Raw genomic sequence first — 12,568 nt, forward strand, 5'->3', positions numbered from 1 at the left:
CCCCCCCGCACGCATGGCGGCGCGGCGACCGTCTCACCTCCTCTCCCCTCGGGTCCTTCGACGGTGGGGGCGTGCCCTGGGGGCGCGGCCCACCGCCGATTGGCCGGCGCCCCTCCTGACCCGGATTCAATAGACTGGTTCCGGGTCGGGGGGGGCGGGCGATAGGAGGGGCCACCCGGCCCCTCGGGAATAAGAGGTAGGGAGCGCCCAGGAGACCCCCTTGTCCCTGGACGCTCCCTCGCTGAACGTTGTGCCCCGCGTTCGGGGCTTCTTTGTTTTTCTTTTCTTTTTCTTTTCCAGGTTAAGGAGCGGAGCAGGAGCCCAGCAGCGCGGAGACAGCCGTGTTGAGGGATCGCCAAACGATCGTCGGCCAGGGACGCGAGGCGACAGTGTTTATTTGTCTATTTCTTTTTCAGGGAATTTTTAAGGTTTTCTGGACGCGGCGCGAGATCACCGCCCCAGCCGTGTGGAGCCAGCCGCCAGCCGCGTGTGACTGCCGTCGGCGAGGGACGCGAAGCGACAACAGGAAGCGGCTGCAGAGGCGGCGGTAGCGGAGGCTTTCGCCCAAGCCCTGGAAGTATCATACAAAAGCGGCGCGCCACCTGACTGTGTGCACGGCGTCCGCGTAAGGTATTTGTTGGCGCGGGGGACAGGGAAGGACAGCGGGCCGGCTGCTACATACCGAACGAAGGTCGGAGGGGTGCTTCGGTGCTCCGGTGCGCAGTAAGGGCGCCAAAAAATCGTGAGCTTTTACAAAGTGGATTATTATTATAAGCGCTGGGTAATGATGCTCATCTAAGAGCTGTTTCTTATTGTGTACACTGAATGTGTAAGGGCGCCAAATAATCGTGCGTTTTTACAAAGTGGATTACTATTATAAGCGCTGGGCAATGATGCGCATTTAAGAGCTGTCTTTTATCGTGTACACTGAATGTGAACGGCATTTTAGCACGTTTTATTTACTTGCTTGTGGCCACAGGGCAGTGTTATTCAGGATACGGTGCAGGAAGTGAAGCAGGGTCGACCAGGGCAGCACCTGGATGGGAGACCCCTTAGGTTAACACACTGTTAATTGGATGACTGTTTTGCTGGATTGTTTTTTTTTGGAGGGAAAACAAGTATTAGTCAGTAAACTGGGTTTTTATGAGTGTCTTGCACTTACTAATCTAGGACTGTATTACATCCAATTGAGGGTGAGAAGTTATTGCAAAGACCCTTCCAGTCCTTTTGCAGGCGTGGGAAGAGTGTTCAAGCCTCCACTGTTTTTAAATTGGTGTGTCCTAAAGTCTGATCCTGCTGTTATCGCACGGTGTTAATACATCTATCCATTCCAGGCATCTAACGTCGCTATTTCGTGCAGATTCTCATCTGGAGAGGCGTGAGATCGTGAGGTCAGTCAGCACCCTGGTGTGGGGCGTCGTTACAGAAGGAGATCGCCGGCAAGTGCGCAGGACTGATCGGTAAGAGGGGTACGGGGGGCTGGCATTCATCGCTCCTGGTGGCCGCCGGGTGTGTCTACATTAGGTTTACTCACCCCTTACATAAGCGGACAAGCCGCTAGTGTTGCGGTCGCCGTTGCATGGTGCTGAAAGCCCCCTGGTGACCCTCCATCTGCAAGGTACACACAGTTGACCTGTTGGGAACTAAGAGAGTAGGCAGCGGGTGTTTTTGGGGTAAGCGTCATGCCAGGCCCAAGGGGTGGAAAAAGGGGGTCCAGCATGGAGGCTATGATGCGGGCTATGATGCGGGAGATGAGCGACATTAAGCAACAGCTAGGACAAATCAAGGAGCGGGAAGCTCGGTTGGATGACAGAGAGAGTGAGGCACCGGGCCCGTCCGGGAGACCGATCCGCAAGAGGGTGGCACCAGTGCCAAGAGGGGAATTTGTCACTCCGCAAGGGAAACCTAGGTCCAAAAGACCCAGGGAGGCGGTCCCCACTCCAGGCCCAGTAGATCCGTTACCCACCGCACCGCCCGCGGTGGTCCCACCCCCGCATGTGCCTACACCCACTGCCCCTGAGGTGCCGGTGCCGGCAGGTCAACCAGTAGACGCTGGGTCTGCTCCCGCACCGGTGCCCTCAACCCCGGGGACAGGCTGGCCTCACCCGGCGCCCGCCCTGCCACCTGTGCCAGGACCACCGGGCTTAACCCCAGTGGTACCTGTTGTCCCGGGGGGTAATGTAGATTCAATGCCACCCGAATTGTTATCTCAGTTAACGGCCATGATGCCATGGCTCCAAAAAGGGGGAGCCTTCCCGAATTCTGCAGACCATGCGGCAGAGGCGGCAAGGTTTGTAGAAAAAATCAGATCGGCACCGGTCGCCGACAGTGTTGCATTGCCAATTTCTTCTCCCCTTGCAGGTCCAAATGTTCCCCAGCTGGACGGAGTAAAAGGGCAGCCGCCCCCGGTGCCCGCACTTGGTAAGGAAGTGGCATTGCCGCTCTTGGGGGACGGTGTGATACCTTCCAGGAGCGAAAATCTAGCTCAGCATGTGTCATTAGCTGTGAAAGAAATGATTTGGGCTGATAAATACGTGTACATTTATTCTTTATTATTGGATAATAGGGAAATGGAGCAGGCAAAAGCACTGAAAGAGTGGATGCTCCCAAGTGAATGGAGGGCGCAGTGTACTAGATTCAGGGTTGAGGAAAATCTCAATAATTGGATGCAAGCATGGGCTGTTTTCACTGCAATTAAGGCTGAGCGTCCTCCAGATCTGCAGGCTGCATTGGCTTGCTACTCGAGCAGGATTGTGGGGTGGAGTCAACAGTATTCTGGGGAAGCATGGAAGGGTTATGATGTCAATTTTAGGAAGGCATTGGAATTCAATAGATCGTTGCCATGGGACTCGGTAGATTCCATGGCTTGGCACAAACAGTTCTCTGACACTGCACCGCCCCCTCAGTTCGGTGCGGTCAAGGTGTTCACTAGACCGCAGCAGCCCTTTCGGCCCCCCCAAACGAGTGAAATACCTGGGAAATTTAGGGCAGGTGGGCCAGAGAAGAAAGGGGTGTGCTGGGATTTTAATAGGCGTACCTGCACAAGGGCCGCGTGTAAGTTTAGGCATGCATGTTCCTCCTGTGGGCACCCCTCTCATCCAGAAACTACCTGTAGGTCCAAGCAAGGTAACACAGGACAGAGGGGTAGGGGAAAGCCACTATAAGTCAGACAGGTTACGCCCCCCCACTCCAGTGGATGTGGTGGCAATGATTCCATTGTTGAACAGATACCCTGACCACAAAGCGGCCACCCTACTCCAGGAAGGTTTTTCTAAAGGTTTTAGGATCCCGGCCGGGGGATACACAGGCAGTGCGCACTGTAGAAATCAATTATCAGTCAAACACAATCCGGCTGTTGTGGCCGCCAAAATTGACAAGGAGCTTTCCTTAGGCAGAATAACTGGCCCTTTTCCTGCAGTGCCAGTACCCAATTTTGTGTGTTCCCCACTGGGAGTTGTCCCCAAGAAAGAGAAGGGGCAATTCAGATTGATTCATAACCTGTCAGCGCCAAAGGGGGCGTCACTGAATGATGCCATTGACGAAGGTATCTGTAGTGTTAAGTACGCCTCTTTTGATCAGGCTGTTACCTTATTGCAGGCCACTGGACCCGGGGCGCTGATGGCGAAATCAGACATAGAATCCGCCTTCCGCCTCCTCCCAGTCCACCCGGCGGACCAGCATCTTTTAGGTTTCACCTTTAGGGATAGGTTCTACATGGACAAATGCATGCCTATGGGTTGTTCTATTTCTTGCGCCTACTTTGAGATGTTTAGTTCATTTCTTGAATGGGCCATGAGACAAGTGACGGGCCATCAAAGGGTCATGCATTACTTAGATGATTTCCTCTTCCTCGGTACAGCGGGTTCTCAGGAGTGCGCACTGGCATTGCAGGAATTTTGCGTGCTCATGCGGGCTTTTGGGGTCCCGCTTGCGCCTGGGAAGACGGTGGGCCCGACCACCTGCTTGGAATTTCTGGGCATCGAGATTGACTCAATGGAGAGATGTTTTAGACTACCTAGGGACAAGGTGTGCAAATTCAAGACATCGCTACAGTTATGCCTCCGGAAGGAGAAGGTCACTTTGCAGCAATTACAGGAGGTGGTAGGGCAATTGAATTTCGCACTAAGAATCATCCCAATGGCTCGCCCCTTCTCTCGCTCCATCGCGCACGCGATGAGGGGGCTGAAGGAAAAGCACCACCGCACGCGCCTATCGTCTGAAATTCGCCAGGATATGCTCATTTGGATGGCATTCCTGGAGGATTTTAACGGTAGGGTGGTCTGGCCCGGCCCGCTCACGACATCGGCGGAGTTGGGACTATGGACTGATGCGGCCGGTAGTGTGGGCTTTGGTGCCATCCTAGGGAATAGGTGGGTCGCTCAACAATGGCCAGAAGAATGGAACACATGGGGTTTGCTCAGCAACATTGGCTTCCTGGAACTTTTTCCAATATGGGTGGCACTGATGGTTTGGCCCGAACACCTATGTAACCAATCAGTGGTGTTTTGGTCAGATAACATGACAGTGGTGGAATGTATCAATCAGCAGGGGGCGCGGTGTCCTTTCATACTTCGTCTGATCAAAGAAATTGTTCTGCGGTGCCTTAAACTGAATGCTAATTTTAGAGCCAAACATGTCCCTGGTGTTTTAAACAATGCTGCTGACTCCCTTTCTCGCTTCAAAATGCAGGTTTTCAGGGAACATCTCCCCACAGCAGACCCCTCGCCAGCACACTTCCCAGCAGTACTTTGGCAGATTGGTGTCCCAGATTACAGGACCTCGTGGTCGCTAGCCTAGCCCCCAGGACCAAGACGGCTTACGAAGGGGCGTTTCTGTCTTATTGTTCTTTCTTGGGGCCACAGTGGGAAGTGCTTTGGGCGAAGGAGGATGGGTTTGCAGCCTATTTAGAATGGATGCACAAAGAGGGGCGCTCAGTGGCAGCGGCGACCAGACATAGGGCAGCAGTGTCATTCTTCGCTCAAGCTAGGGGCTTCCGGGATCCCACTAATACCTTTATGATACGCAAGGCTTTAAGGGGATGGCGCCGTATTCAGGGACACCAGAAGGATAAGAGGAAGCCCATGGGGTTGGCCCGGCTAACAGCCTTACTGGGCACGCTGGAGATTGTTTGTAACTCGGAGTGGGAAGTGCTTCTTTTTAAGGCGGCATTCTCCCTGGCATTTTATGGGGCGCTGAGAATTAGTGAACTTGTGGCAGGATCCAAGTCTGACATATTAGGTGGCTTGCAGAAGGCTGGGGTGACGATAAGGGGTGACACCATGTGGGTGATTATCCAGAAATCAAAGACCGATCAAGAAGCTAGGGGTCACACCATAGTTCTGCAACGGGCCCCCGCCAACCCGTGCTGCCCGGTGAGGCACGTAGAATCACTCATGGGACTGATGGTCGGTTCAGCAGGCAGGGCGTTGCTCTGTCACGCCGACGGGAGCCCCTTGACCAGGTATCAATTCAGGAGAGTGTTCGAAATAGGGGTTACAAAAGCAGGTCTTGATCCTAGAGATTTTGGATCTCATTCCTTCAGGATTGGGGCAGCAACTGAGGCGGTGGCGGGGGGCCTCCCGGTGGAAAGAGTGAAGACAATTGGGAGGTGGTCGTCAGACTGCTATAAACGTTATGTTCGGATTGACATGCTATGATTACTTGTCACTCACGCTTGGTCTCTTTCCGCTCTCTTACAGTTTCTCAGACCTGTTACGCAGGGGAGGAATTTGTCGTCGGGCACCGCCAATATTCATCGGCACGGAGCGGCGAACAGGAAACAACAAAGAACAATGTCTGGATTGTCGGTCATTCATATGTGAAGCGAGCGGAATGTGTCTTCCTGTCAGGTGACAAGAAAGAAAGGGCGGCACAACTAGGGTTGAATATCACGTTCTTTGGCAGAGGAGGGTTGTGTCTTCACGAGTTTAGGGGATTCTTCCAAGGGCTGTTAGCACGCCAGCAGTCTCCACCGTCAGTGGTGATACTTCACCTTGGGGAGAACGACTTGGCAACACTGGGCAGGCGCATCTTGATTGAAGAGATTATCTCAACAGCGGGTTGGATAGCTAGGACCTGCCCCGGGTGCACGCTAGTATGGTCACAACTCATACCTCGACTTCAGTGGCGGGGGGGTCATTCGGTCAGGGCGTTGAATCACTCGGTAAAGAGGATCAACACACGGTTGGATAGGTTGTTTCGAACCCCCGTGTTACAGTCAATACCTCATGGGTGCATCTGGGGTCACAAGTATTACTTGAAGGACGGGGTTCATTTGACAGAAGAGGGTAATGTCCTATGGTCTGACAATATCTGGGCTTGGCTAGAGGGCTGGGATAGGAGGAGTGTGTCCTTAGGCAGGGGCTAGAGGGGGAGGCCAGATCGTCGGTTAACAATACTGGCCTGTGGCGGTAAGGTCATTATCGGTGAGCACATATTTGAGGTCTGAGGGGGCGGGCATCATCCTATGGAGGTTCCCGCCCGGGGGGAGGGGCCTGCGGGCCACTCCCAGTACTCCAGGGGCAAGGTAATATGCAAAGGAGCGCGGGTAGGAGTAGTTCACGCTTTCCTTAGGCTGGTAGCCACCCCGCGCGCGTGGACTCATGACGCCACCGGCGCAGAGTAAGGGCCCTCCTTTAGTGGGTAAATGGAGTTTGGGGCGTAGACCGGGCAATTCCCGGGGTAACACTGCGCATGCGCACTTCTAGGGGGGAGGCGCAGCTTGTAGGACCTGACACCGGTAGTGACCCTGCCATATGGCCAGAAATGTACAAAAATCAAGGTAGGATGTTTAGTTTAAGCTAGGAACAACTTGTATTAGAGTTTTGTTAAGGTCAGGCTCTCAAACTTGTTGATAACAATTGTATAACTGAATGTCCTGCTGATTTTTGTATTCATTGTTGATTATGCAATTAAAACCTTTTTTAATTTCATACTTTAATAAATACGGCCGGGCGACTAGCGCCCGCCTTCCAAAAAGTAAAACACGTCTCGTGTCCACGTTCCTGGGTGTTGGGTGCCGGATTGGGGGGGAGGCGGCAGCTAGTCGCTGACCATGTGAAAAGGGGGGGCCCTCGGCCCCCCCGCACGCATGGCGGCGCGGCGACCGTCTCACCTCCTCTCCCCTCGGGTCCTTCGACGGTGGGGGCGTGCCCTGGGGGCGCGGCCCACCGCCGATTGGCCGGCGCCCCTCCTGACCCGGATTCAATAGACTGGTTCCGGGTCGGGGGGGGGCGGGCGATAGGAGGGGCCACCCGGCCCCTCGGGAATAAGAGGTAGGGAGCGCCCAGGAGACCCCCTTGTCCCTGGACGCTCCCTCGCTGAACGTTGTGCCCCGCGTTCGGGGCTTCTTTGTTTCCCACCCACCATCCCTTGGTACAAAGTTTAAGCAGCGTTATGTCCGGTTTAATGGTAAGTTTCAAAGGTATGGACCGCGGGAGAGAGTAGGCTGTTGTTGTAATTTGTGATCTGTGGTTAGGACTTTTTCCCCTTTGTAGAAAAGTGATGTGTGAAGTGAACTGTATTTGAAGATATGTGTCTTTAGGCCTTTTTTCCCTTTGTAGCTATACGTTGATATTGTAATTTTGAGTAACATGAGTGAACCGAATTGTAATATTATGCCATGTGTCGTTAGGCCTTTTTTCCCCTTTTAGCTATGCGTGGATACTGTTATTTATTAGCCAGTGTAGTTGTCCTTTAGAATTTTTCCATAGGTCGTCGTATTTATTAGGTATGGGACATGCGGTAAGGTCATTATCGGTGAGCACATATTTGAGGTCTGAGGGGGCGGGCATCATCCTATGGAGGTTCCCGCCCGGGGGGAGGGGCCTGCGGGCCACTCCCAGTACTCCAGGGGCAAGGTAATATGCAAAGGAGCGCGGGTAGGAGTAGTTCACGCTTTCCTTAGGCTGGTAGCCACCCCGCGCGCGTGGACTCATGACGCCACCGGCGCAGAGTAAGGGCCCTCCTTTAGTGGGTAAATGGAGTTTGGGGCGTAGACCGGGCAATTCCCGGGGTAACACTGCGCATGCGCACTTCTAGGGGGGAGGCGCAGCTTGTAGGACCTGACACCGGTAGTGACCCTGCCATATGGCCAGAAATGTACAAAAATCAAGGTAGGATGTTTAGTTTAAGCTAGGAACAACTTGTATTAGAGTTTTGTTAAGGTCAGGCTCTCAAACTTGTTGATAACAATTGTATAACTGAATGTCCTGCTGATTTTTGTATTCATTGTTGATTATGCAATTAAAACCTTTTTTAATTTCATACTTTAATAAATACGGCCGGGCGACTAGCGCCCGCCTTCCAAAAAGTAAAACACGTCTCGTGTCCACGTTCCTGGGTGTTGGGTGCCGGATTGGGGGGGAGGCGGCAGCTAGTCGCTGACCATGTAAATATAAATCAAATGGTCAACACCTACCTGAATGTGCATGGAAGGAAATTTACCCTCTCACAAGATAACTTCACAACATGTTTTGGTCAAATAATGGTGTTTTGAAAGCAAATACAAACTTGTAAGCCTGTTGAAAGAGAATTGTACCTGCATCTAAATGTCTACAAAAAGCACACGAGAACAGATGGCGTTTAATGACAATAAGCATATGTCTGCAATTAGACACAAAACTGAAAATGAATCCATCTTATTCATTTTTCTGCCTAGGATTTGAAAGTCCAATATTAGCTCTTACCTCTCTTCATATTATTATGTACTCACTCTAAAGTCAATTAGAAAGAAGAGGGTACTGAATCTTCGAAAGTCATCCGGCCTAAGAAATAAGATCAAGAACCTTTCCTGATGAGGAGCCACTTGGAATATGTATCAAGAACCAAGATTGAGTTGGGAATGTGATTGTCACTGTTGACAGGGTTCTTGAAGTAAAGGTCAGTGGATGCACTCTTGTGATCAACAAGTCGTAGCCCATAAACTTTGATTTGGAAATCTATATCAACCAGACTGACAAAATGCCAGACAGCAACCAACATAACGCAGGCAATATCCTTCCGTTTGGCCATCTGAACACAGTGAAAGATTTGGATGACCAGTCACACAAATTCCATTCATCCACACATTTTATTCTAATTGCTATAAGCATCTGATTCAACATATTACCTGAAGGGAGTGTATGTTTGGCCTAGGGAACATTTCAGACACAAATACATAAGCACACTGAATGTTGTCCTGAATGAGTTGGTCATGTTGCCCTGGATAGGCACACATCTTACTCGAATCAATTTCCACAGAGATCCTGGTGACAATTAGATATTTTTGCTTTGTTTTCTTACACCGATTTAACACTGAAATGAATGGAGGATTCTTGGGTGCTGACATCTTTTCTAAATGCTTTTACTTTTGATGTACTAATGCTGCCCTTAACGTTTGATACACATTCATAGCACAAGGATCACATAATAAAACACAGCAAGACGTCCCCTCCAGCACCTGCAGCTCTGGGGCCTGAGCTGTTCTTCCGGATGGTATTCTGTGATGGTTGCCTCTCACATCTGTGAGGTTTGTCTCATAGCCCCTATCAGTTTCCTTGCTGTTTGGTCTAATTTTGGTGGCATATCTTGTTTTGGTCAGTGTGTCTCTTGACTATCAGTCCATCTGTTGAATTCTGGTCCTGGGTGTGTTTAACAATGCACAAGTCACAGACATCTTCCAGTGCACAACCATGTCTCCGTGAGTCTTACTTTCACAGGGGCTCACCCAGCAAATCTTCTAGTGTGTGCGGGGGGGAGGGGTTGGAGAGGGCGGAGTCTTTCTGTAGGCTGTGTCATCATTTTTGTGAGTGCCCATGCTCTTATGATGGCATCTGTGTGCCACTGTTTAATTGTCAGCTTAATTTCTTTCTCTGCTAGTGGTATCAAGTGTCCTGCCTGCCCATGGGACAGAGATGAAAGATTACGCTATCCTGTTGTTTCCAGAAGCAAATTATCAACTTTAGAGGGCAGAATCTGTGAATGTTGTCTGATTGCAAATGACACTGGTGTGGTGCTCTACTAAAGAAAGGCCTGTTTATAACGTTGAATACAAAGGAGTTGATGTTAATGTTAACATAGTAGTATATTTTTGTCTTAAGAAGGAAGCCAGATTACAAACTTCTCATTGTACTAAAGTGAGGTAAACAGTGATTAAAAATAGAAATACAACAAGTTCTCCATCACTTTTGTTTATTTAATGAGCTGTCCGAAACCGCTGAATGTTTACAGTAAAACACGAGCTGACTACGAGGATTGCACGAAACAGAATTGAGCAAGGTAGACGTGGAATAAACATCCTGAAGTGAGGTGTCTTATTATTTATCGCCAATCATTGTTTTACTTGGAAAAGTCGTGCCCCCTTCCACTGCAAAGCCCACAAAGACCCGGGTTTATAATGTGTCACTTAATGGCAGCACAAATATATGGAGATCTGTTTGCTCAGCGAATAGGCACTTGAGAGTTTTAAGACATTAGCCTCTCTAGTACACAGTCGTTTATGTCCAACTTCTCAGATAAACATTTTTTTGGTTTTTTTAAACAGATAGTATCTGTGAGAGTCCATGTCATGCACACAAAGTCTGAAACTGCTGGTTTTAGAGAACAAAATCAAGTAAGCTGTTCAAGTTGTTAATACTGTAAGTTTATGTATACAGTAAAGGAAGTTTAAAGAGCTGCAGTGACCAGCAAACGTTTTACCAACCTGGCTGATTCTGAAAACGTTTAAAAAACATGTTTTCCCACTCTACATATAAAACTTCATATTCCATTTTGATCACCTTTTGTGAAAATATATATTAGAATGTTGGGAAAGATAGAAATACAACATTAAAAATCATTAAAGTATAGCAATATTACACTGAAGCTTGAGGTAGAAGGGAGTATATGTGTGCACATATTTTTTATTTTATTTCTTTTAAGGAAGTTAAAACAGCGTGCCATCAATTAGTACCAGAATTTTGCTCTATTTGCTGTTTGGGTCAGATATTAAGACAACTTTATAGAGTAGGTAAACACGCCTGCTACTTGCCTATGAAGAATGTCAGAATGTAAAAATGTTGTGGAAGGTGACATCAATTGAGAATCGCTGATGAAGTAAAGGAACGTGGCTGGCATATGTGTGACCTCACTATTCCCTGGATGACTGGTGAATCTTTAAGAGTCTGAAGTGATTAGACAAGTAATTCTGCAGAGCCACTGACTCTCATCTGGCTTCCTTATCTCCAGTCATTACACTTGAGTGTGGATCCTCACTCAATGATAGATTAAAAAAACTGCTCCATAAAATATTCCCTTTATCCTTACACTTCTACTCCTTTCCTATAGATAAACCTTCTCTCCTCCCACCTTTCATACTGTTTTGTTTCCTGTCCAGAACGCAGCAGAATAGGGATAGCAGTGCTTCCTAGGGGAAACAAGCATTGGCAAAGCAAATGTTGTTAGGAACTTGAGAATAAAATTCGATTTCATACTATCCTTCCATCAGCAAGCTCTCTCTGTAGCCGCCACATGTTTCCACATGATGAAGTCCCGTAGAAAATTATTCGATCTGTTACCAAGTGTAGCTAGAAAGACAGTTGCAGTGACCCTAATACTGTCCCATCTAGATTACTGCAACAGCTTGTACGCAGGTGCCAATGAGACTGTCCTGAAAAAATTACAGATAGTCCAAACCGCAGCAGGCCGCCTGGTACTGAAATTGCCTCTAGGGTCTTCGGCGTCAGCAGCTCTGAAATCCCTATACTGGTTGCCCATACATAAAAGGCTCCTCTTTAAGATCGTTTTTGCTTACCTGCTGCCTTAATCTCTGCCACTCGCTGCTGCCCTGTCGACGGTTGAGGTGTCGACCACAAAATGAACTGCTGTTTGGCCCCCAAAGTCGACTCTTTACCATGCTGGGATCTGGGAAAGGGAACTATATTCCCCAGAATCCTCGGCGCAGTTTGCCACGTCGTCACCTAGCGCCGGGAGGTACTTAAATTCAGTGGAGCACTCCCGCAGCACGGGACGCGCGCGGGCGTGCCCGAGCCAAGCCCGGGCCCGTCCCGTGCCCGTCATCGACCAGAAGAGGCTGGGCTAGGCCACCCCCTAACGCCACCCTAGGACACTAAGTAAAACTCTGAGCAGAACTGCTGTATATTTTTTATTGGGCATTGTGTATTGTATTTAAGTTATTTTGGTACAGTTATGAATAGGAACACACGTAAAGTGGGGGCAGGAGTGGTTGGGACCCTGGTTGCCTTTCTTAATCGTGCAGAAAGTGTCCTTATGCACGAAATTGAGATAACTGAAAGGAGGCTTTCATTAGATCCTCTAAGCCTACCCCTTGGACAAGTTGTTCTTGAAGATTCAACTTTTGGCCCCACAAGGTGTTCCCAATCTTCAATTCTGTCTAGTGGTGGATCTCAGTCAGACCCCCCCAATGACCTTAGGACTGCTAGCAATGCTGTAGCTTCCGATAGTAAGATCAGAACCAGGCAAAGGAAAGCAACAATAGCTACTGGTACAGCTGTTCAAACAAGGAAAAGGAAGGCAGGTAATTCCCCGAGAACAAGTGCCCAGGTTGCGAAAATAGCTCAAAATAGGACCA

This window comes from Lissotriton helveticus, chromosome 5_1, assembly GCF_964261635.1.
Source record: "Lissotriton helveticus chromosome 5_1, aLisHel1.1, whole genome shotgun sequence".
In the NCBI taxonomy this organism is placed as follows: Eukaryota; Metazoa; Chordata; class Amphibia; order Caudata; family Salamandridae; genus Lissotriton; species Lissotriton helveticus.